General features: G+C 42.4%; 1 protein-coding gene across 4 annotated transcripts in view; it reads right to left on the reverse strand.

The window, feature by feature from the left end:
* The window catches only part of FAM3C (FAM3 metabolism regulating signaling molecule C), a 115,703-nt gene that overhangs the window by 86,388 nt on the left and 4,467 nt on the right, over window positions 1–24,848 (reverse strand). For 2 of the 4 annotated variants that reach the window (XM_089672115.1, XM_089672114.1), the window contains exon 2: window positions 22,830–22,895. The exons of the other annotated variants lie outside the window; for them this stretch is intronic. The gene's annotated coding sequence lies outside the window, so the exon portion shown is untranslated. The remainder of the gene's footprint in view (window positions 1–22,829; window positions 22,896–24,848) is intronic. 4 annotated transcript variants of the gene reach the window in all.

A 24,848-nucleotide genomic window follows, 5' to 3' on the forward strand; every position in this document is an offset into this window, starting at 1 on the left:
GGCCAAAATGTTCAATGTTGGTCTCATCTGACCAGAGCACCTTCTTCCACGTTTGCTGTGTCCCCCACATGGCTTCTAGTAAACTGCAAATGAGACTTCTTATGGCTTTCAATAATGGCTTTCTTCTTGCCACTCTTCCGTAAAGGCCAGATTTGTGGAGTGCATGACCAATAGTTGTCCTGTGGACAGATTCTCCCACCTGAGCTGTGGATCTCTGCAGCTCCTCCAGAGTTATCATGGGCCTTTTTGCTGCTTCTCCGATTAATGATCTCCTTGCCCAGCCTGTCAGTTTAGGTGGACAGGTGGTCTTGGTAGGTTTGCAGTTGTGCCGTACTCTTTCCATTTTCGGATGATGGATTGAACAGTGCTCTGTGAGATGTCCAAAACTTGGGATATTTTTTTTATAACCTAACCCTGCTTTAAATGTCTCCACAATTTTATCCTCGACCTCTGAGGGTTTCACAGAACAGTTGTATTTATACTGAGATTAAGTTACACACAGGTGGACTCCATTTACTAATTAGGTGACTTCTGAAGGCAATTGGTTCCACTAGATTCTAGTTAGGGGTATCAGAGTAAAAGGGGTTGAATACAAATGCACGCCGCACTTTTCAGATATTAGTAAAAAATTTTGAAAACCCATTTATCATTATCGTTCCACTTCACAATTATGTGCCACTTTGTGGTGGTCTATCACAGCAATCCATTTACGCTTTTGGTATAACATGACAAAATGTGGAGATTTTCAAGGAACTGTAGTGTCAAAGGCACTCACTCATGTTTACAGACAGCTGTTCTATACAGATAATAGATGGCCTCTTTCCCTTCCCTTGTGAGTCAGATGCAACCAACACACATTTGGTTGGAGAAAGCCAATTATATAATAATAATTAATCAGTTCTAACTTGACCTGAAGATTTCCCGAGAAAACTGTATGAATATGGGGGAAAAAAAAGATAGATAATGAATTTCCCTGTCACAGTTATCAAATCAATATCACGGTTTACACAGTTCAAGTTAGGCAATTAAACAATAAAAGGTTAGTTATCACAAATGAGTTAATGTTTAAGAAAATGCTTCATAGAGCTCATGCACACGGTGCAGCAGTTTTCTATACAGGATCTTGCTGGAAGATTTTGCACTGCATATGTAAAAGTCTCTCAAATGTTCTATGCATACAGAGTCTTACAGCATTAATGGCCTTTATTGGTCACCACCACTACTCAGCTGGTTGCTAGGCCTAGCAACCCAAAAAGGACACCAATCCTAACATCCAGGCCAATACACAGACAGGTTCTTCCATACGAGGCTCGCTCTGGCAGCCAAAAGGGAGGAACAGTTTCTGCCTGTGTAGAGTCTTATTGTCTTGGCTATCAGAACGGGCCTTAGGGTAGAACCACTGGCTGCAAAACTTCCCTGCCAAAGGTCAGGTCCTGCTGGGATAGCACCTCCACTCTGTAAAGCCTCATACACATGATGAGAATATCGGACAAATGACTGTTTTTTGTTTTTTTTTGCATTCTAGTCTCACATCAAAAATTGAGAATTTTGGTAACTTATTAACTTCTTCAAAGACAGAATACAAGTTTGGAAATGATGTAATCTTTTGTATTGTATTATTTATTTCAGGTACTTATATAGCACCGTCCATTTACGCAGCACTTTACACACATATACATATATATATATATATATATATATTGTACATTCACATCAGTTCCTAACCCTCAAGGGGCGTACAATCTAAGGTCCCTAACTCACATTCATATATACACATACTAGGGCCAATTTAGACAGGAGCCAATTAACCTACCAGCATGTCTTTGGAGTGTGAGAGGAAACCGGAGTACACGGAGGAAACCCACGCAGGCACAAGGAGAACATGCAAACTCCAGGCAGGTGGTGCCGTGGCTGGGATTCAAACCGACGACCCTAGTACTGCCAGGCGGAAGTGCTAACCATTTAGCCACTGTGCTGTCCATTCTATTCTTTAATTTCTGAGCTTGTGTGGTCTTGGTCGCTCAATTTTTTACGGACGAATACTGTTAACCACTTCAAGTCTGGGCACTTTCACATCCTTCCTGTCCAGGCCAATTTTCAGCTTTCAGCGCTATCACACTTTGAATGACAATTGCGTGGTCATGCAACACTGTACCCATATGAATTTTTTACCATTTTTTTGAGACAGATAAAGCTTTATTTTGGCGGTATTTATTCACCAGTGGGATTTTTATTTTTTTGCTATATAAATGAAAAAGTCCAAAAATTTTGAAAAGTATTTTTGTTATACAATTTTGCAAATAAATAATATTTCATCATAAATCTTGGCCAAAATTCCAAAGTTATCTTTTTAGTAAAAAAACAAAAAAAAAAACAAAAATTATACATTTTTACAAATTTTTTTTACATTTTTATTTTTTTTTTATATTATTTATGTTTTTGTTTTTACATAATGTCACCCCAGCAGTACAGTGTTCACCATGGTGACAATGTACTACTTGTGGGGGGTGATGAAGATTTTTTTTTTTTTACACCGATTGCTTTTACACCCATAAAGGCTGTCAAAGCAATAATTTCTCCTTCTCTCTGGCTACAAGAATGCAGCCAGAGAGAAGGAGAAATACTGTGTGAGCTGTAATTGGTCACAGCTTGTCACATGGTACAAGACTGTTGTGAATAGCCTTGTACCATGTGACGTCTGATCATTCACAGATTTCACAATTAGTAAGCAATGATTTCAGAAGTGACATCTTGCTTACTACTCTGCAGGTGATCACTGATTGGGCAATCAGTGAACACATGATCGGGACCTCGCAGAGAGGTCCCGTACGGCGATTGGTGTTCCACTGTGTCCGGAGGACAGGGAACGCGCACAGTCCAAAATGGCGGGCGCAGTTTATGAACGACAACCTGCCCCTGGACTGCCACCGTCCGGCCGTTTATATACAGCGGACGGACAGCAAGTGGTTAAACTGATTAAACGAAAATTGCTGTTATCATATGAGAAAATTTTCATGCTCATCGCTTCGCAAAAGTTCACATGAACTGTCGTGACCAGCTCTCGAAAGCTGTGTACTAACAATCAGTTTATCGGTTGAACGCTTCAAAAGTGGTATTTTTCATCCAATTTTCTCATCATGTGTACTAGGCATAATGCTTCCTGAAGGTGTTCTGACTTCACCATGCAAGTGCTATAAAGATTTGGTCCACTGTGGCACCTGCTCTCTGCCAAGTAGACAGGCAGTGATCTGGTTGAGTGGGCATTTAAAGCACAAGAGGTCTGAAGACCCTCTTTATTGTAAATCATATTATTGAAACCATTTAGTGGCAGAGATTTGGAAGCTTCAAGACCTTTTCTGTATCTGATAAAGATTACTAAAAAAGGTGGCTGGACCTTAAATTCTCTTGTCATTTCTAAGCACTGTAGTAGGCACTTAGGTACTGTACATCCAGGCAATGCAATTCATATTAGTTTTCATTCTTAGACTCAACAGAAAAACGATGGCAGTTCAATCTCCTAAGATCTATGGAAGCTCAAAGCCACCGTGGGAATGTATGTTGGGTCTGAGAATTATTATATCTGGGAGCACAATAAAGTAGCGCTCCTTTATAGATAAGGTTTGTAAGTTACCTACCATAAGTTGAAGTTATGGCTAAAAGAAAAGCAGTCTTGAGTGTTAAGAATTTTAAGGAAGACTCCTGTAAAATGTTCAACTGAAGAAAGAGTAAACTTTCTGAGTGATTCCATGGTGCTACCACTTTGGGAGTTTTAAGGGAACACCTTTCATTGGTGACAGAAAAAAAAAATGTAATCATGTACCCATCTGCTAGTTTGGTCACCAGAAACACTGAAAGTGCAGAAATATGCACCTTCAGCTTACTTAAGGACAAGCTAAAAATTACCCCATCTTCAGGGAATTTGAGAATTAATGGGATTTATCAGGTGGAATGATTGTTTTGCTGTACCAAGAGGAAACATTTTTTCTACCTTTGCATAGATCTTGGTCTGTCTGCTCCAAAAAAAAAAAAAAATCACTAGTGTATTCAGTGATCCTTTCATGGGAACATCAACTAGCAAGCAAACATTCTTTTCTGCTCGCTGCAAGATGTTTCTTAGAAGGTCAAGAAGATCATGAAACATGGAGTCTCCCTGGCGACTGAGGTGAGAGACTGTGGTAGCTTTGTCTGAAAGAATCAGAATGTCTTGGTTTTTCACTTGTTCCTGCAAGACCAGCAGCACTTCCACTATGGCTGCCATTTTGTGTAATTAGAGCAAGCTGCTGTTATGTTCTCTTCCCACACTTCCTGGATCTGATGAGTGGGGTATGTACCACTGAGCCCCAGACAACGGCATCAGTCATAAACCTCACTGGTTAAGACAGTTTTCAAAGCTACCCGGCTAACAGGTTCTCATCATCAGCCACCAGACCAAATGCAGACACAATTCCTGTAGAAGGTGTACTGATAATTTTAGAAACTTTGGAGTAAGGTTCCACATTGATAGGAAAAAAAATGGTTAGACTCTGAAAGTTGTGCCTAAGTGACTGCAGGAATGAAGGCAGTGATCACACCCAGAAGCCTCATGATTTGTCTTGAGGATACTAGAGAGTGCATTTTCATCTCCTGTATTGTGAACAGTATTATGACATACATGCTAGCATCCCAGGCTCTCTTAAGCAGGGCCTCTGCCTTTTTATCCGTTGGACCTTTGATAGGTCCAGAGTCATGAGGAGAAACTTGCAGAAGTATAAACTTGCAACAAAACTGCATCTAGTTTGGATCATTTAAATAATTTGTTCTGCAGCATACCTGGCAAATACTGTAAAAGCTTCTCCACTTCATCTAGAGAAAATAAGTATCTGGTGGGCCTAACCTCATGGATAGGATTCTCTGTTATCTTCCTCTACAGAGCTATCCCCAGAAGGTTCATTTTCCTTCTCTTCCTCTCCCCTTGACTTTGTCTGGAATACAAAACTGGGAGTTCCTTCACTCTTGAGAGAAAACTTGGGAGCCTAAAGGTTTGGATTTGAATGCATGACTCACAAAAGTGTTTAGAATAGGACAAGGATAATTTAGCATTACACATGCTGCATTTATTCCTAGGGCTATTGGTTTCAGGTGCTGTAGAGAATGGGGTTGGCTTGTTTGTTTTCCTGAAAACAGAATTTGAACAGGTGGGATAACGGGTAAACAAAGAACACTTAAAAAGGGAGGGTGCACTAAACCATGGGTAATGCAACCCCCATCTTTCACTGCCATAAGAAACCCCTCAAAAGGCAGGTACCAGGGTCTTGTAGCCATCTTAGTAGAGACAGGCACCTTCTGTTCCTATGAACCAGGGTCAACTGTTCAGGATCAGCTGCTTCATGGTCAGGATCAATGAAAAGTGCCAACCCCCATGTTGCCGGTTCCCCACGTGTTGTCTCAGAGTTGACAGAATTGCAGCACTCCCTTCACCAGAAGTAACATAGCTCTGCCATACTTTAAAATCCAAAGGGATGCTGGACATAGGTCCAGAGCTCCAGTATGCAGTGGTCAGTGGGAACACAGCACTAGATCTGCTACGCCCTCTGCAAACAGTCCTATTCAGCTGTAACAACCACACAGAAAGCGCACTCATAGTTACATAGTCTGGCTTAAAAAAGACAAAAAAGTCCATCCAGTTCAACCATTAACCTCCTTAGCGGTATGATTCTTTCCGATTTTTTGTGCTGAAAGCGGTACCATTTTTTTGCATGGAAATATGTAGTTTGTTATTGTAGGCTGTAATTTTTAGGAATAACTTACTGAAATCTGTCCGAACAAGAGTCTATTAAACATCCCGGGTATGATAAAACTTGAAACACGAAATCATAAATTATAATTTAATAAATAAATCATAAAAAATATTAATATAATAATAATAAATTTAATTCAATAATATAATCAAACCAAAAACACTGAAATTTGAAATACAGAGGCAAATTCGCACATCGCTGAGCAAAGTCGCAAAATCGTTTTCAGTGTCTGATGACGAATTTCCCCACGAATCATTATCACTCAATTCTGCAAAATGGACTTTTCTACGTTTCCAGGCAGAAAGAACAGTCAAAATGAATGCAGGCAGGGCACAGGACAAAGCAGTAGGGACAAAATGTGAAATGCATTTTTTAAAAATTTCAAATTTCCCGCCGGTTCCGGCGCCCGTACGTCCCCACGTCACAGGGACCGGAACATGGAAGCCGGCATCGGCTGGAGAAGATGGCCGGGGACGCTGCAGGGGACACATCGCGGGAGCGAAGGACAAGGTAACTGCTGCAGGGACCCCCTGAGCAGCGCCACATGGTAAGCCCGAGTGTAGCTCGGGGTTACTGCTCTTGGTATTGAAATTTTACCCCGAGCTACACTCGGGAAAACCGCTAAGGAGGTTAAAAAAATATAAAAGTTATAATCCTATACCCACACAGTTGATCCAGAGTAAGGCAAAAAAAATCCAGCAAAGCATGATCCAATTTGCTCCTGCAGGGGAAAAAGATCCTTCCTATCCCCAGAGAGGCAATTCGATATTCCCTGGATCAACTTTACCTATAAATGTTAGTATCCAGTTATATTCTGTGTATCTAGGAAAGAATCCAGGCCTTTTTTAAAGCAATCCACTGAGCTGGCCAGAACCAACTCTTGAGGGAGTCTATTCCACATTTTCACAGCTCTCACTGTGAAGAAACCTTTCAGTGTTTAGAGATTACATTTATTTTCCTCTAGATGTAAAGAGTGTTCCCTTGTCCTCTGTGATGACCTCAGGGTGAATAACTCTACACCGAGCTCACTATATGAACCACTGATGTATTTATACATGTTGATCATATCCCCCCTTAATCTCCTCTTCTCAAGAGAGAATAAATTCAGTTCCTCTAATCATTCCTCATAGCTGAGCTCCTCCATGCCTCTTATCAGTTTGGTGGCCCTTCTCTGTACTTTCTCCAGTTCCCCAATGTTATTTTTGTGAATTGGTGCCCAAAACTGAACTGCATATTCCAGATGAGGTATTACTAATGATTTGTACAGGGGTAAAATGATCTCTCGCTCTCTGCAGTCTAAACCTCTTTTAATACAAGAGAGGAATTTGCTTGCTTTAGAAACCGCAGCTTGGCATTGCATGCGATTATTAAACTTGTGATCTAAACCAAGCTGGGGGGAGGGGCCGGAACATGGCACACTGAGCAGCATGAGCGCCCGCCACTGACTGGTACCTAGTCCCTGCATACTGCCTGACCATCTATGCTTACCAGTCCGAGTGGTGGGAGGACTCGCTGGCTGCCAGTGCTCAGCGGTCAGAGGGTCCCAGCTGTGTCCTTGGAAGTGAGGGACACTGCTGGAGCCGGATCCTTGAGAGGCAAGACGACCGGCAGTCTGCAGGAGTGTCGGGATCCCGGTAAGCTGGGATAAGGAGGCGGTGGCTGGGAGTGCACAGATGACAGATGACTTCCCATGTTACAGGGAAGTCTTAAAGGTCCGGGAGAGCAGGAGGCTCTGCAGGTGAATAGGAAATAGCTCTGATGGGATCCCACCTAGTGAGGAGTTAATTGTGGGAGACCCAGAGCCACCCCAGATATGCACCAAGGCATAAAAGCCCCCCCCCCCACAGGAGTGCCTAGAAGTCTGGCTGGGATGCCATGGATGGAACCGAAGTGTAAGCAGAGACTGAAGGTACGGTGCGGAGGGTGACCGTGAATTGCCATGGGCAACGGCGGGACATTTACGTTTTTAAATTGATTGATGCATGTTTAATAAATCTATCGGAGCAGTGGGGGTAACAGAGGACTATACAGTGTGGAAAGAGGGAGTGTAATACAATAATGGGTAGATCAATGACAGAAAATCTAAAAATTGAGAGAGTTCATAGGACTAGACGACCACAAGAAGTGTCTGTGGAAAGTCCAAGAGATGTGATAATTCGGTTTCATCACTATGAAGACAGAGACAGGAAAAATCTACATGATACTACCGAAATAAAATACAAGGAGACAAAGTTGTACATTTTCGCGGACATTGCTCCAGAGATACTAGCTAGAAGAAGACTACTGAAACCGTTGTTAGAACATATAAGAGAGAAAAAAGTGCGATATAATTGGGGCTTTCTAGTATGCTTGATCAGATGGAAAGACGGAAAATCGGCAAGACTGAGATTCCCAGAGGACTTAAGTGATTTCTGTGAGAAATTAGATCCACATAAAATAGTCCTTGAAGGGTGGTCAGAGGGGCTTAAAGAGAGTGGAGAGCAAGAGTCAGGAAATTGACAAGAGCAACAGGTATCTAAGAAGAAAGTGTAGGGGGGCATGGTATGGTTGGGCGGGGCAGGGTTGGGAGAGGGGTTTCGGGAGGGGGAGAGGAGGAAAAACACCCAGGGGGTCACCTGGAGTAGAAGATGTCCTGGGGTATGTGGTGTATTTTTTTCCATCTCCCCCTCTCTCTCTGCCCCCGAGCCCCCCCCCCCCCGGGTCCTCTCCTGGCTGCACCATGGTTCCCTTACCCCCCATGCTCCCATCCTTCCCAGCTCTTGACAACGGGCAGGATGAAGTGAGGGGTAGAGAGAACTTTTGATTGGGCGGATAGCCTGGAGGCCAAACATGCTGCCAACTCCAATCAGACTAATGATATGAGTTAGGGATTGGAGGGGGTGGGCGTGGATCGAGTCTTACCCCAATTTAGGAATTGCTAGTGGGAAGAACCCACAACAGATTCTAGGGCCAAATGTAGGTGGGAGGGTGTACAGTGGGTGGAGGGACGGGAGAAGATGGAGATGGATAGCTGTCCATGAATTGAATAATCTTTGCCTGTTTACCTGTAATTGAAAGAGTTGGGAGAAGAGAAATAGTAAACAGATATAAACTCGATTAATTTTATGACTTACAATGTGAAACAATGGGATGGAAATTTTATGACTTATAATGGGATGGAAATTAGAGTCACTACATGCGTACATAACAGTTATCCATATAGAATGGAAAGACAGTTCACACTACGCCAGTTACAGTCCCATATCATTGTTAAATATTGACACAAATTTTTTTGCAAAACTTCTAGCCACCAGGATAAAAACTGATGCCAGAGTGGATACATTTAGCTCAAGTAGGTTTTATTCCAGGAAGGGAAGGAAGAGACAATGGTCTAAGAACATTGCTCCTCTTATAAAAAAACAAAAAAAAGAGGTAAGCAGCCGACAATTATATTGTCGATTGATGCAGAAAAAGCCTTCGATAGGGTAGATTGGGGATTTATGATAAACACGCTAGAAATATTAGGAATAGGGACCAAAATGGTAAGGTGGATAAAAGGGCTTTATAACGGCCCTTCTGCATCAGTTAAGGTAAAATGGGCCCGTCAGAATCCTTTAAAATGTATAATGGTACTAGCCAGGGATGTCCTTTATCCCCATTGTTATTTGCCTTATCCCTGGAACCACGTTACCCAATTTAAATTCAAAAGGTAGAGAGATGGATTTTGCAAAAAGACTTTCCTTACATGGATGGAGAAGAAACTATATCAAGTTAATTATATACCATTAATAAATTAAATTAACCACATGCCACCAGCCAGCAGGGCGGCACGGGCAGGCAAAACCATGTTTTAAAACCTGTGTTTTTTAAACAGGTAGGGGGCGCGCGCGAGGCGCGCCGCCGCCCTACCTGTCCCACCGATCACAGCCGCGGATGTCAGTCGCCGGGTCACAGCCGATCGGCGGCAATAGCTGACAGAGAGCACAGCTGCAGTAGCTGTGCTTTCTGTCAGTTCCCTGACAGCTCCAGGACAAGCTGATCGGGACAGAAGAGTTTCTCTCTCCCGATCAGCGGTGTCCCCTGCAGTACACACCCCCGCCCCCTAGTAAAACACTCCCCCTCACACAGATAACCCTTCCCTGAAAAATAAACTTAACCCCTTCCTCGCCGCCCTACCTGTCCCGCCGATCACAGCCGCGGATGTCAGTCGCCGGGTCACAGCCGATCGTTACCGGCTATGTCCCGGCGATCGGCGGCAATAGCTGACAGAGAGCACAGCTGCAGTAGCTGTGCTTTCTGTCAGTTCCCTGACAGCTCCAGGACAAGCTGATCGGGACAGGAGAGTTTCTCTCTCCCGATCAGCGGTGTCCCCTGCAGTACACACCCCCGCCCCCTAGTAAAACACTCCCCTCACACAGATAACCCTTCCCTGAAAAATAAACTTAACCCCTTCCTCCCAATAGTACAGTGTCAGTGTTTTTTTTTTTTGCACTGATCACTGTATTGGTGTCACTGGGGATGTCAGTGACCCCAAGTCAGTACCCCCCAATGTCAGAATGTCCGCCGCAGTCCCGCCATAAGTCGCTGATCACCGCCATAAGTCGCTGATCGCTGCCATTATTAGTATAAAAAAAAAAAATCCCAGTATCTTTCCCGCCATTTGTAAACGCTATAACTTTCACGTAAACCAATTAATTTACATGTATTGTTTTTTTTTTTTTAGCAAAGACATGTCGCAGAATGCATTTTGGCAGAAATTTATGACTAAATTTGATTTTTAAATTTATTTTTTTTTACTGGACATGTTTTTCCTCAAAATTGTCAGCCTTTTTTTTATAGAGCAAAAAATAAAAACCGCACAGGCGATCAAATACCACCGAAAGAAAGCTCAATTTGTGGGAAAAAAAAAAGGATGTGAATTTCATTTATGTACCGTATTGCATGACCGCGCAATTGTCCGTTAAACTAGACAAAAAAATGGCGAAAATTGCAGTATCTATACCAGCAATGGGCAAACTACGGCCCGGCGGACCTTTTAATCCGGTCCGCGGAGCGTGATACATTGGCTGTCAGGATGTGTGTAGGCGGGGCAGCGTGACGAACCTGAGGGGAGCTAGGCTCCTCTCACAGTCCGCCCTGAAGACCAGAACGGCGCGGGATACATTGGCTGTCAGGATGTGTGTAGGCGGGGCAGCGTGACGAACGTGAGGGGAGCTAGACTCCTCTCACAGTCCGCCCTGAAGACCGGAACGGCGCGGGAACACGGCGAGAGGAACGCGCGGAGCAAAGGTAAGTAAATTGACACAGGGGGGACTTGGCTTACTACTTGGGGGGGAATAGTACTATGGGGGATGAATTAATATGGGGAATGAATTACTATAGGGGGGATGAATTACTATATGGGGGAATATTACTATACTTACTATGGATGACACATACACATCATTCATCTACTCTTGGTCCGGCCCCCGGGTCCAATATATGAACCCATTGCGGCCCTCAAGTCAAAAAGTTTGCCCACCCCTGATCTATACCATAGTTTGTAGACGCTATAACTTTCACACAAAGCAATCAAAATACACTTATTGGGATTTTTTTTCCAAAAACATGGAGCAGAATACATTTTGGCCTAAATTTATAACCAACTTTGAGTTTACTATATATTTTTTATAGCTGAAAGTAAAAAATATTGTTTTTCTTAAAAATTTTTGGCCTTTTTTTGTTTATAGCGTGAAAAATAAAAAGCGCACAGGTGATCAAATACCACCGAAAGAAAGCTCCATTTGTGTGAAAAAAAGGACGTAAATTTCGTTTGGGTGCAGCGTTGCATGACCGTGCAATTATCAGTTGAATTAGTGCAGCGCCGAGTAGCAAAAAGAGGCCTGGTCATTAAGGGGGGTAAATCCTCTGGAGGTCAAGTGGTTAAAGATGAGTTGAGAAGACTCAGTAGGGTGGGTCTCATGGATTGGACATATTAATCTGGTTAAAATGGTGATAGTCCCAAAAATCCTGTATAAGTTTCAAATGCACCCAATACATTTACCAGGATCTTTCTTTAGGAAAATAAGAAAATTGATACTGAGGTTTATATGGGCTAATAAAAAAAATCAAGAATTAAGTATAAGGTTTTACGTAATAACAAAGAGAAAGGAGGATTACATTTGCCAAATATGAGGAAGTATTATATGACAGTGTTATTATCATGGGTGGTAGACTGGACATTAAGTAATGCACAATTAGAGATGATTATATGGATTCCGCGAACGTTTCGAGAATTAGATGAAAATAGTTGTACACTGACATGAGAGGTGTTGAGAATATGGGATGGGTTGCATAAATTAATGGACTGGAAGTATAATCCACTGCTGATACCCCTGGTGGATACAGATTTTTTTCCACCAGGGAATGATATCTCTGGGAAATGGTTTAAAAATAGAAATGCCCAGTTAAGGGATATAGTAGATAAGGGGAAGCTATGTTCATTTCAAGAATTAAAGCGTAAAAAAGATTTATTTTATACACTAGATGAATTTAGATATTAGCAATTAGGACACTTTTTCTCAACACTCCCCCAACCACTGAGGATGCCAGAGGATATGTTTCCATTTGAAAATATGTTGAGTACTGGGATAAACATGTAAACATATATAAGATCCTTATTGAATGGATGGGATCTGAGCCTCCATTATTCTTAGAGAGATGGGAAAGAGAATTGGGTACAAAAATGAATGAGCAACAGAAGAATACAATGTTTAAGTTGATGCACGGGGTGGTGAATATGAATACAGTAAACTTAACTATAAATGTTTAACTAGATGGTATTTTACACCGAGTGTGGCACATAAACAAAGCAAAGAGATTTTACCACTGTGTTGGAGAGGTTGTGGGGGAAGGGGGACAATGGCTCACATATGGTGGGAGTGTTCAAAAATTCAAGAGTATTAGCAAGATATAATTCAATACACACAGGAGAATTTGGGGATACCGTATTTTTCGCCGTATAAGGCGCACTTTTTCTTCCCCAAAACTGCGTCTTATAAGGCGAATATGGAGCGGCCGGTCCGGTATTTCCACCGCCGCCGTGTCAGAATACCGGGCCGGCCGCTCAGCTCTGCAGCGGGACCTTACCTCTTCCTCTATCCAGCGGCGTGCTGTCTTCCCGGCTTCTGTAGTGTGGGCGCTGGGCATGACAGCCGGGTGCCAAGTGCGCATGCACAAGAAGCGGTGCTTTTTGTGAATGGTAAAGCGGTACCTGGGACACATGACAGATCCCAGAAGCCGCCAGACCAATCACAAAGCGCAAGTGCTTCTCGCTCATGCGCACTGGGCACCCGGCTGTCATGCTGAGCGCCATTACAGAAGCCGGGAAGACAGCGCGTGGCTGGATCGAGGAACAGGTAAGATGAAAGAACAACTCCGCAGAAGTAAGAGCGGGTACCTGTCAAATTCAGGTACCCGCTCCCCACCTCCCCAAAGGTCAGCAGTCATCTGTGCTGTCCGCAGTCTCTGGTCATCCCTGTGCTGTCCGCAGTCTCTGGTCATCCCTGTGCTGTCCGCAGTCTCTGGTCATCTCCTGTGCTGTGTCTGCAGTCCATTAGTTCAGAATTTTTTTTTTCCTGTTTTCTGCCTCTAAAACCTAGGTGCGTCTTATGGTTAGGTGCGTCTTATACGGCGAAAAATACGGTAACTATTCAAAAAGGTTCCATGGGTATGCCTATTTTATAGGACAGAGGTGTCAGTGAAACAATACAAAAATAGTTTGTTATATCATCTAGTCAGTGCTGCAAAAGGTCTAATCCCCAAATTTTGGCAGGTACGGGACCCTCCAACAATGAGGGACTAGATAGACAGGATTTAGTATATAAATAAGATGGAGGAGCTATACCACATAGATGAAGATAGAATGGAAAAAGTTAGAAAGGATTGGAGTAGGTGGTTTGATTTTAAGACATCCAAAAAATATCTTTAAATAATGAGTGCCCCTGTAGTAGAGCTGGAGAACCAAACAGAATAAATGGACAGCCGTAAAGTGAAAAGAGTACAGTTAGGTCCATATATATTTGGACACAGGCACAATTTTAGCTTTTTTCAGGTATTTATCAAAACATATTCAAGCTATTGTTATATAATGGATATTGGCTGAAAGTGCACATTTTCAGGTTTAATTTGAGGGTATGTACATCCAAATTGGAGGAAGGGTTTAAGAATTACAGCTCTTAAGAGTATCCACCCCCCCTTTTTCAAGGGACCAAAAGTAATTGGACAATTGAATCAAAATCTGTTTCTTAGCCATGTGTGGGCTATTCCTTAGTTATTTCTTCATCAATTAAGTAGGTAAAAGGTCTGGAGTGGATTCTAATTGTGGTATTTGCATTTGGCATCTATTGCTGTGAACCTACATCATGTGTTCAAAGGAGCTGTCCATGCAAGTGAAACAGGTCAATGTAAGACTTCAAAAATTAAACACATCCATCAGAGAGATAGCAGCAACATTAGGAGTGGCCAAATCAACAGTTTGGTACATTCAGAGGAAAGAAAAAACGCACTGGTGAGCTCAGCAACATAAAAAGGCATGGACGTCCATGGAAGACAACAGTGGTGGATGATCGCAGGGTCCTCTCTATAGTAAAGAAAAACCCATTCACAACATCCAGACAAGTGAGGGACACTCTCAAGGAGGTGGGTGTATCATTGTCAAAGTCTACAATCAAGAGAAAACATCACAAAAGCAAATACAGAGGGTTCACCACAAGGTGCAAACCATTTAAAAGCCTGAAGAAAAGAAAAGCAAGATTAGACTTTGACAGAAACCATCTAAAAAAAGCCAGACCAGGTCTGGAAATCATTCTTTGGACTAATGAAACGAAGATTAATCTGTACCAGAATGATGGGAAGAAAAAAGTGTGGAGAAGGCTTGGAACAGCTCATGATCCAAAGCACACAACGTCATCTGTAAAACATGGTGGAGGCAGCATGATGACATGGGCATGCATGGCTTCCAGTGGCACTGGGTCATTGGTGTTTATTGATGATGTGACAGAAGACAGAAGCAGCCGGATGAATTCTGCAGTGTTCAGAGATATACTGTCAGCCCAGATTCAGCCAAATGCAGCAATATTGATTGGATGGCGCTTCACAGTACAGATGGACAATGATCCAAAACACACCGCAAAAGCAACCCAGGAGCTTTTGAAGGAAAAGAAGTGGAATATTTTGCAATGGCCGAGTCAATCACCTGATCTCAACCCAACTGAGCATGCATTTCACTTGCTGAAAGCAAAACTAAAAGGCAGAAAGACCCACAAACAAAGAATAACTGAAGACAGCTGAAGTTGGAGCCTGGCAAAGCATGAGGAAGGAGGAAACCCAGTTTTGGTAATGTCCATGGGTTACAGACTTCAGGCAGTCATTACCAGTAAAGGATTCTCAACAAAATATTAAAAATGGACATTTTATTTATGATTATATATTTAATTGTCCAATTACTTTTGGTCCCTTGAAAAAGAGGGGATGGATACTCTTCAGAGCTGTAATTCCTAAATCCTTCCTCCAATTTGGATGTACATACCCTCAAATTAAATCTTAGAGTGTGCACTTTCAGCACATATCCATTCTATAAATATAGCTTGAATATGTTTTAGTAAATACCTGAAAAAAGCTAAAATTGTGCCTGTGTCCTAATATATATGGACCTAACTGTATAAAGGGCTTAGACTGTGATCGGTAAACAGGTTAGGAAAGGAATGGAAATAATTATATAAAACAGGGGTAGTTTATTGGGGAGGGAGGGACAAGGGGGGGAAAGACGTTAGTTGGATTGTTTGTGTTTTGATAATTGTATACTGTTTATGTATTAAATACAAATTTAACAAAAAGATATTTATTTAAAAAAAAATTAAGCTTGTAATCTACCAGAACTCCCAGATCCTTCTCCACCATTGATTCCCCCAGTTTTACACCCCCTAGTATGTATGATGCATACATATTCTTAGCCCCCAAGTGCATAACCTTACATTTATCAACATTAAACCTCATTTGCCACATAGTTGCCCAATTAAACAGTGCACTGAGGTCAGCTTGTAAATTGAAGACATCCTGTAAGGACAATATTCCACTGCACAGCTTGGTGTCGTTTGCAAAGACTCAAATGGTATTTTTAATCCCAAACCCTATATAGTTTATAAATATATTAAAAAGTAAGGGTCCCAACACTGAACCTTGGGGTACACCACTGACAACCCTAGACCATTCAGAGTATGAATCATTAACCACTACACTCTGAAGACGATCTTTTAGCCAGTTTTCTATCCATTTACATACAGATTTTTACAAGCCTGTAGACTTTACCTTACACCTTATTAGCCGTGTGTGGGGAACTGTGTCAAACACTTTTGTAAAATCCAAGTATTCCACATCCACCCCTCTGTCCAAGGTTTTGCTCACCTCCTCATAAAAAGAAATCAGATTTGTTTTAACTTCTTCTGTCTTTCATGAATCCATGCTGTCTGTTGCTTAAAATATTTTTTTTCAGCAAGAACTCATCTATGTGGTCTTTTATTAAACTCTCCAGTATCTTCCCAACTATAGAAGTTAAACTAACAGGTCTATAATTACTTGGTAAAGATTTTGACCCCTTTTTAAATACTTGCACCACATTGGCCTTTCCAATCCAGTGGTACTATGCCAGTCATTAAAGAGTCCCTAAAAATGAGAAACAATGGCTTTGAAATGACAGAGCTCAATTCTTTAAGGACCCATGGGTGTATGCCATCCAGCCCAGGTGCTTTATTCACCTTTATTCTGTCTAAATATTTCTGGATCATATCAATTGTGAGCCCATGTGGATCATCTGGAGCTGTGTCAATACCATACCCATTATGGACAAGAGCTCCCCCATGCTCCATGTATACACAGAGCTGAAGAAGGTTTTTAATAAATTTGCCTTCTCTTTGTCCCCAGTCACCCACTCTAGATTATTTTGTAAAGGGCCTACATGCTCGGACCAGACCTTTCTACTATTAATATATTAAAACCAATATATAAGAAACTAAAACCAACAGAGAATGCACCAACTGATACAATAAAACACATGGGTGCAAGACAACAAAAAAAAAGCAACTTTGAAAGACATTTGGTGATTTTGCTCAATTATAAGCCAACATGACCATGCTCATTTGGACATTTAAAATTGGTAATTTTATAGTGGCATACAGGGGGAATAAAAAAAAAAATAAATGCCCAAAACCTGAGTTCCAGGAGGAGAGTATTCATTTAATCTATACAAATTGTGTGCTAGCGTTTACATGTGTACAGAATAAATTTGGTCAACATTACCTAGGGCCAGCATGCAGATGTCAACAATGTGCAGACAGTATCATCTGCCCTACCGATTATAAACCATTAATATTTACAAGTCGGCCCTGAAGGAGTGGTTTAGTCTTGCACTGTGTGGGCAGAGCTAATGCTCCTTGTAGAGGTTTCATTATTAAGAGTCAATCTTGTGGCAAGAAGAGCAAGCATGGTTAGGGTGTTGCAGTTCCCCATCAGCTTTGCTCTAATTGCCGGTGGAAGAAGCGTCTTTTGCCTGTGTCAGCTTCTGACAGCAAGATCCAGGTATCGGTAGGTTTATTACACCCAGATGCATGAACCCTATGAAATAGGCTCCCAAAAAAGACTTTCTTGCAAAGCCTAGCTGTCTCATGGAGTTCCAGTCTGTGCTCAGGGTCAGCAGGAAAAGATGCCAAATCCTGCAGTCCACTGTGGCCAGCATCAAAAGCTGTAGATAGAGAGGAGTGGAGTGCTGGACCTGTCAGACGGCAACAGGTAGCAGCTCCCTCATGGTTCTGGCTGAGCAATACTTCTGGGTAGTTGGGTAGGTTATTATGACAAGGAGACTCACTTTCTCAAGCCAGTAGTGAAGTGTGCAAATGCCAGTCGTAAGTTACCATGGCAGAAGAGGAAGGACATTATGCAGGGAAAAAAAATTTACAATATAGGCGCAATAATAGGAGAAAAAAGGGAAACGTAACAGAAAAGTAGGGGAGAACAAATGAATATAAAATTATAAACACACTACTAAACCCTTTATATAAAATTTTGTATAAAAGTGCTGATTGCGTATTTATTTATTTCAGGTACTTATATAGCACCGTCAATTTACACAGCGCTTTACATATATATTGTACATTCACATCAGTCCATAACCCTCAAGGTGCGTACGACTGAAGGTTAAAATTATATAAATAATATCTAACTGGTTTACATTTACTAAAAGGAAATAAGTAGCTAGGCAAGTGTGAGGAATTCAAAGAAAAAAATATTAATCTTTTAAGCCACATTTACACAGCAATGGGGGGCAGAAAGTTTTCTGCCTTCAGAGATTAAAGTGGTACAAAGATAAAATGTTTTTTCACCTTAATGCATTCCCTGCATTAAGGTAAAAAACAAACAAACTAACCATTCTACCATTTTCTGTGCGTCCCCACAATTACTTATTCGATCCAGCGCTGTGACCGACTGAATCTGTTCTCTCCCCGCTCCCACAAGCTTGGTCAAGAGCAGCGGGAACTGCAGCTGTCAGTCAAATCCTGTGAGGAGTGAGTAGGGTCAAGCCTAGCTGTGTGTGTCTATAGACACCCAGCATGGCCCAAAAAAAGAGCACGCTAGTGTGCCCCCATAGGTATTGATTTCTTTCAGGAGGCACACTGAGAAGAGGAGGAGGAGCCTAGAGTGCTGGCAGGGGACCCCAGAAGTGGAGGTTCAGGGCCGCTCTGGTATTGCAGGCAAGTATAACATGTTTGTTATTTTACAAAAACATTCTATGTTTTACAACCACTTTAAAACAACAACTCTGGATGCAGCTGCACTCACTCCTACAGTCACATACAAACTGGCCGCTTGCTTAGGATTGGAGCAGTGTGTGCAATCACACAAGTCTGGTTGCTTTAACATGTTACTTGCATAGCTTATGATGGAGGAAACTATTTTTTTTATTAGGTCGTGTTTTTATTACCTTTTTTTTTTCATAGAAACTTCCTGGTGAAATATTTTATGCATGACTTTTCTCATGAGAATTATCCTGTCTAGAAGTCATTCTCATTGGTATGCAAATGGTTGTGATTAATTTTAGAAAGTACAAAGAGTACAAAAACAAAAAAGTTTTACTAGGTAAGGTAGATGTAAACTATTTTTTTGGCAGGCAAAAATAAAAATCCATATAACAATGTACTGCAAGAACAGAGGGGAGCATCTCATGGTTTAGTTCTCCCTTAAAGTCCAAATGAACTTTCTGATGAAGGCCTCATTCACATGGCATTTGTCAGTTGAAGCAAGAATCCAGCATATTGCTGCAGCTGGATTGAAAGGTGGATGAAAAGAGCTGTGGCTCTTCAGACTATACAAAGCAATGACAGCTTTGGCTGCAACTGTCAACCAATGTTTGGATACAATTGCACAGAGATTACCTGCTGTTTTGGACAGATGATCGCCCCTGGATGCAGACAGCTTGTGCTCAAGGGGTAATCATCTGTCCAGAACCACAAATTATCACTCCATGTTTGATTATATCTGAACACATATGCTCAGCTGCTGTCAGCCTGCCATTGCTTGGTACAGGCAAAGCGGCTGCAACTGTCCGCATCCACCTGTGAATCCAAGTGTAGGAATATGCTGGATTCTTTCCACAGTTGGCACGTAAATGCCATGTTATTAAGGCCTCAGTGTAATTTCATCCCATTAATTTGAATGGTCCAAAATCACACCAGACTGCACCAAAAGTACTGCATGCACTACTTTAAAAAACACACAGCAATTGGATTGCATGGTACTACTGTACCATGCAATTCGGTGCAGGCAAATACACTGCGTTTGTGACCTGCGTTTGGCGTGTCATTACGTTTACCACCGGCTGTAGATCACAGGTACAGTGCGTTTTGAATGCAGTGCAGGAAAAGCACATGGAACACAGGCTTCCTGCACGGCATTCTGGTGTGAATCAGCCCTAAATCAGCTAAATACCATACTAAAAATCTTGCATTGCTGCGGGGCTGTACCTGCACTGCAACAGTTAACTGCTTGTTTATATCGAAGCAGTTTTACTTACTGCCTAACTGCCAGCCCTGCCCCCATGCTCCAAAAACGTACTGTTCTTCAACATCCTCATGTCCACTGCAGGGCTGTGGGCTACGCATCGGTGTTGATATCCTCTGAGAACCGTAAACTGCCTGAGCACAAGGGAAGAATAGGCTGCAGAAACCAGTATAGCAGTGTGGAAGAGCCTGCAGAAGAGAAGGATCAGGTATGTAAGGGCTTGTTTACACCAGCGGTTGGGGGCGGTAAGACAACATGGTTGAGCTGTATTTTTACTACCCCTCAAGCTGCAAAGGAAGTTGGGGGTGCACACATGCCACTGCAGTAAATATAACCCTTGTTGTGTTCTTCGGACACCATCACCTGCCAAACACAACCTATTCAAGTGTAATGGGACCATGCTACAACAGTGCGCAATGCATGCAGTTACAGCTTTTGTAGAGTACAGGGGCAGACTGACAACTCATGGGGCCCCCGGGCAACAGGGGATCATGGGGTCACTGTGTCCTCGTCCACACTCAAACCACACCCAAAAAAGCCTATGAAAAGTACCAGGGGCATCTCATGGGGCCCCCTACTGACCGGGGCCCTCAGGCAGTGCCTGATTTCTCGAATGGCCAGTCTGCCCCTGGTAGTGTAGCATGTCAAATTCCTCTGAAAAGCAATTTGAGTGTGGATCTCTTTTCAGAGGAGCAGCTGTCCTTGCCGCAAACATAAATGAGCATTGAGCGTGCTTTACCAAGTCCCCTAGACATAAAAGGAGAAGTTAAACCTTGTACTGTTTTTAGATTTCCTGGCGTTCAGCTTTATCACATGCATGTTAATGTGCATTACGTTACGGCATCTCTTGCACTGCATGGGCCACAAAACTGTTCTAAAACATCATACCTGCTGAATTATTAGTATCGCAATGCATGGCAGTGAGCTACCATGCAGGTATGTAATGGAAGTGCACTGCGATGCCATTTACAAAATGCACATAGCCACATCACAATGGTGTGCAGTTCATTTTCCTTAGATAGCAGAGGCAACCTGTGTCCAAAAAGCCTCTCTCCTGCCTGTCACCGTAAGGCTGGCCATACATTATACAATTCTCTGTCCAATTTTTAGATTTACCTTCAACTATGTTGGGGCAGCACAGTGGCTAAATGTTTAGCACTTCCGCCTGGCAGTACTAGGGTCCTTGGTTCGAATCCTAACCACGGCACCAACTGCCTGGAGTTTGCATGTTCTCTCTGTGCCTGTGTGGGTTTCCTCCGGGTACTCCGGTTTCCTCCCACACTCCAAAGACATGCTGGTAGGTGAATTGGATCCTGTCTAAATTGTCCCTAGTATGTGTATGTATGAATGTGAGTTAGGGACCTTAGATTGTACGCCCCTTGAGGGTTAGGGACTGATGTGAATGTATAATGCATATGTAAAGTGCTGTGTAAATTGGCAGCGATATACAAGTACCTGAAATAAATAAATAAAACTATGTAGTGCAAGGACCTGCCTAATTGGAAACAATTGAAATTGTTGTTTAGGTTTGACCTCATATTATATGGTTTTTGGTAAATCTAATTCAAAATTCTCAAGAAAATTGTATAATGTATGGCCAGCCTAAAACTTGAACTCCTTTTCCTTTGATGCACCTGGAAAGTAATTGTCAAAAGTTCATTTTCTGTTTTAATATGCTGCAAGTCAAGTTGCCAAGAAGAGGTCAGGTCACTCAGCAGCAGTACAGTTTAACCAAGCAAGACTAGATTTTCCTGTTCAGTTTGGCTGATAAGGGGAACACATTATTTGCATCTTCAATGCCTGCCAGTTTTTACTGATAACAGTGGTAAGTGACAGGACAGAGCAGAGAATTACACAATTCACTTGTTTAATCGAAGAGTCATCTGGAGATTGGAGAAGGGCAAGGTCAGTAAGTCTACAAACTACATGATTTACTAGGCAAGGCTGGTTGAAAAAAAAAAAATAAAAAATAATAATAATAAAAAAAAAAACAATAATTTTTTGGAAACTTAATAATTGCACTATATTGTACACAACATACGGCCAGACCATAAGATATCCTTTTAATGATATGATCCCCCCTGGCACCATAAGCAAAGCGTATTCCTGGTGACTTGAAACTTTTTTTTTTTTTTTTTTTTAAAGACGTTTTCAGTCGTGTACAGGCATATTACAAGTCTTTAGCATGCGTATCAATATTCAGGTCTTTGGGCTGGGCAACAGAGGAAGAGCAGGTTTACAATACAAGAGGAGATCTTCTGGCACAAAGACGCGCAAGGAAACAAGCAAAAACCCTCACACTGCATGTTTGCATGGAAGTCTATGAGGCCAAAAATGCCCGAGGACAACTGAACATACAAGTGTAAACAGGGACAATTAGAAAGATTGGGATTCTGCACGTTGAGCATGGTCAGGCGTAGTGAAATGGCAAGAAAAATGCTCATGTGTGAATGGGGGGGGCTATACCACCAAGGCTGATAATACACATTGCACCTTAGCTTTCAAAAGGATCTGACAAATCAAGAAAATCTGCTGCTAGCAGTCTGAACTTTTTCAGAGTGATGCAAGCCATACATGGTTCAAACTCCGAACGATTTTTCGTCCGAAAATCAGAAACGTCATTGGTAATTCGTCAGCCATCACTGATTTTGAAATCTGGCCGACCAAGTCATAAAGTTCATCCCATATAACATGCAAAACTTCTGTTCATCCCAGGTCACGGCTCATGCGCATATTCTTTTTGGAAAAACGATCGTATGATTTGACCATCATTGAATCAAAAATCGGTAGTTTTTCACAAATTTTCCAACATGCCTGATCACCGAAAAGGGGAGGAACCACGAAAATCGGCCGGTGCCATTGACCCACTAACAGCCGATTATTCTTAGGTCCGATTTTCGGACGAAAAATCGGTCGATTTTTGACCCATGTGTGGCCGGCCTTAAGCAGGTCTTTCCATTATTATGTTAACTTTCTGATAATTACCTTGTGTATTGCCAGCACTCTAGTACAAAATATGCAGAAGGATTGAAGTTTAAAGGAAAAGTTCACCTTTAAAAAAAAAAAAAAAGAATAAGAAGAAGAAATGAACATCGTTTTCCAAGTAAAAAAAATGTACATTTACTATTTTTTTTTATTCCCCCAAGAGCACTGCACTAGCAATCAGCAAACTGCAAGTGCAATGCAGGGCTCCTGAAGACGGTCAGTGTAAGCTGTCTGCCCGTACAATCAGAGAGTGGCTCCATGAGTTGGAAAGAGCAGAGAAATACACAACTGACTTGTGCAATTGAAGTTATCTGTAGATTGGAGTAGCCTGACCTAAAAACAGGTGGAACATATAATATGTTTCTAAAGGTGAACTTATTGTCTGGGTAACATGTTCCAGCTCCTACCTGCTCTCCCCCCGATCCTCCCCTCCCTGTGACAGCGGGCTAGGGATCCTCTCTCCGCACCCGCTGTCACACTTCAAAAACAGCCCAGCACTGCAGGACTCTACCCACACGGCCATATCATTCTGTGAATAAATGGACTACAAGTATGATCGGGCTCTGCAGCCGATGGCTTGTAGTTCCTAATTAACTATGAGGGTGCTGGAGAGCACGCTTGTAGTTTATTCATCTTCCTGCAGCTCAGTAACTTCCTTCCCAAACAGGAGTCTACAGGATCCTGGCAATGCACCCATCTGCTGAGCACGAGTGCAATGCTTTACCGGTTGCAGTGTAAACAAATAATAAATGCACATTTTTACCTGCAAATAGATGTGCATGTATTACTTGTTTTAATAAAATGTGAACTTGCCCTTTAAATAGAAATGAAAGTGTTTAAAAAAAAATGTATAAGTATACAGGCTTTTTACTGCAGGAGAGACATGCTATGTCTCTACTGTAATAAAGCACACTTACCTGCCCCTTGGCAAGCTCTTAGAATGTACACTTATCTGCACATTTCATTCTTGGCGCAGTGCCTCAGTGTCAGGATAAACGAATTCCTGTGCATATGCAGGTGTTCCATCAGCATGCATTGGTCAATCAAGACTGTTAGACCCGGCACCCAGAAGAAGCCAAAGACAAGATGTTGCTGATGGTGATGGAACTCACAAACATCGGATGGTTAGAATAAATGAGTGCGGTGATTAGTTCTGACTTAAGTGAGACACTTTATTGGCCAACTTACGTTATTAAATATGCAAGCCTCTGGGTTATAGTCACATTACAGCAATTTGTAGACATGAGTAAAACCCAACCGTGCATTTGTGTGTTTTTTGAGCCACATGCAGGGGGTGCCCTGTGTGTGACAAACACAGCAAAGTAGCTCATGCACCTCTGAGATCCAAGAGTTTTGGCATTTTTAACACAAAATATGAACATCTGTTTAAACGGGTTTGGAGGGCCATTAACAACTAACAGCACTGCAATTGTGACACTTTGTACGCGTTTCGTAAACACATGCAAACTTACACAATTATATGTGTGTTCACAAAACACTAGAATGTGAATGCAGCCCAAGTTATCCTGAAAGCCTGCATCATTAATAACATAAGTGAGCCGACAAAGGAGATCACTTAGAGCAGACCTTCACCCCCTTTGCAGCAAAAATACCCCCCCCCACACACACACACACACACACACACACACACACACAGTTTTATTTATTTTTTTGTACTGGCTCCAACATGGTCCCAACCCCAATCTGTCTGGCTCCGACATGGTCCCAACCCCAATCTGTCTGGCTCCGACATGGTCCCAACCCCAATCCGTCTGGCTCCGACATGGTCCCAACCCCAATCCGTCTGGCTCCGACATGGTCCCAATCCCAATTCGTCTGGCTCCGACATGGTCCCAACCCCAATCCGTCTGGCTCCGACATGGTCCCAACCCCAATCCGTCTGGCTCCGACATGGTCCCAACCCCAATCCGTCTGGCTCCAACATGGTCCCAACCCCAATCCGTCTGGCTCCGACATGGTCCCAACCCCAATCCGTTTGGCTCCGACATGGTCCCAACC

Source organism: Staurois parvus, unplaced genomic scaffold, assembly GCF_062004578.1.
Source record: "Staurois parvus isolate SC_StPar_1 unplaced genomic scaffold, SC_StPar_1.0 ptg000120l, whole genome shotgun sequence".
NCBI classification, from domain to species: Eukaryota; Metazoa; Chordata; class Amphibia; order Anura; family Ranidae; genus Staurois; species Staurois parvus.